We start from the raw sequence: 2,250 nt of genomic DNA, 5'->3' as shown, positions 1-2,250 counted from the left end.
TGATATCCCCAGACATGCTACCTCAGAAGTGGCCAATATCATAGAGCTGCACTTGTAAGCAAGAAACTGTAGTCAACTAAAGAATCTAAAGCAGGAGGATTAGTTTTTATCATGATGAGCCACCTAACTAGTTATCCACCTCTTAAATCACATGCATACAAGTAGTACTACACACACACACACACACACACACACACACTCACACACACAGATACATACTCCCCACAAATTTATACACACACATATATATTTAAGCTTAAGAGTTCATGGGGGGTATGTGGTAGGTGAGGGTTTAGATGGAGAGAAGAGAAGGGGCCAACAAAATGATAAAATCATATTTTAGTGAAAAGAAAACCTGGCTCTTCAGTTTATTTGTGTGTTCCTCCATTTTGCAAGGATCAGAACCACATTAACTTAGTTTTTTTTCCCCTTTGTTGTTTGTTGACTTTAAGAACCTTGGAAACAATTGTGACACTGACACCCACCAGTGTTCCATTTTGGGAAGCCTACCTACCTAGTGCCTCCATGCACACAGAAGAGCCCTTTACTGTTCTCTCTGGATGGATTTAATCTCTGTAAAAGAAGAGATGAAAATCATGAGTCTAAATGTAGTGAATCAGCAAAAAAGCCAACAGAAGAAAGGAAAATTTTGTTTGCAATCCATCTTAAATCTAGGAAATTAAGGCCTAGAAACATTGTGCGATTAGATTCTGTTCTACTTATTCTTTATTTGAGATGTGATAATTACTGTAATCCAGGTTCTGGAACTCTCAATTCTGCCTCGGCCCACTCAGTGCTAGTATGACAGGCATGTATTATATCTGAGATTTTTTTCTTAATGAAGGAAAAATGTGAGATTCAAATCTGGTCTGATTTGTAATCCATTGTTTGTCTTCTCCATCTTTTCTCCTTTAACTACTGTATATGCTTTTTTTAAAAAAATTTATTTACTTATTATATGTAAGTACACTGTTGCTGTCTTCAGACACACCAGAAGAAGGTCAGATCCTATTACAGATTGTTGTAGGTCACCATGTGGTTGCTGGGTTTTGAAGTCAGGACCTCCAGAAGATCAGTGTTCTTAACCACTGAGCCATCTCTCTAGCCCTGTATATGCCTTTTAAAAGTGTTGATCCTATGGTGTGGAGCTTTTGCCAGTGTTGCAAATCTCATGAATGCTGACACAACTCCTTTTTCAAAAAGCAATTTATTAAAGTGAAAATTCTATTTAATTATCATTATTATTTATTGACATTTACATCTCCAAACATAGGCTATTCATGTGAGATCAGGTTGATTAGCTTTCATAAGCATTGATTTATTGCCAGAAGTTTATCATTCAATAACAATTCAATAGATACATTTTCTGCAATCATCAAATTCCTAAATTCAGATAATCAAAAGTATCTACAATATTAATTTAATTTGTAGTCTAAATGCAGACAATGCAAACCAAAGGGCAATGAAAATTAGACACACATGTGAACACCTCTGGGTAGGCAGTGTAAGACTCTTCTGGAGGTCTATAAATAGTCTGTGTTTTGTATATTTAGTTTATTGAAACTAGGAAGTGATTACTATATAATTGTACTTCCTTGCTCACAAACCTTGCAAAGATTACAGAAAATTCATAAAATACAACAATTAATAAGAAGATATCCATCCCACAGAACTTGCCATCTCTGTTGTGGGATGATGAACTATCTTTTGAAAATAACTTTGACAGAGATATGAAGGGCTTTAAGATGAAGAAATTCACAATATATCATACTGTACTAACTGTATTTTATGTAAGGTATTATACTGTTATTTGCCATGGATTACCCCAGTCTGGTATAGGGGTTCCTGGGATAAGGGTCCTCGAAGTCTAGGTAGGTAAGGATTCAGTGGTGACAAACAGAGACAAACACAGAGCCAATTTGAATCTGAGTGTATTTTGCTGCTCTTAATCAAGGGTTATTATACATAAACAAACAATTGTTACAATTCTGAGAAGATGTGTTCAATGAAGCAGTCATGGATAGGACAGATATCATCATAGTCATTTGGCACAGTAAAGCACAAAAATCGTCCAAGGCTAGTGGCACAATTGCAAGAGCAGGTTAATAAATTTTTATGGTCAGTTATTATTTAACATCTAGTACCTGTTCTTTTCTTTTCTTTTTTTTTTTTTTTTGTGAATCTTCAAAATGTAAATTTCAACTATTTAAATTCTTTTTACTTAAAGCTTTCTAAAATAATATGCCAAAG

The sequence above is a fragment of the Mastomys coucha genome, unplaced genomic scaffold (assembly GCF_008632895.1).
Source record: "Mastomys coucha isolate ucsf_1 unplaced genomic scaffold, UCSF_Mcou_1 pScaffold7, whole genome shotgun sequence".
Taxonomy (NCBI): Eukaryota; Metazoa; Chordata; class Mammalia; order Rodentia; family Muridae; genus Mastomys; species Mastomys coucha.
This window is presented reverse-complemented; position numbering follows the sequence as displayed.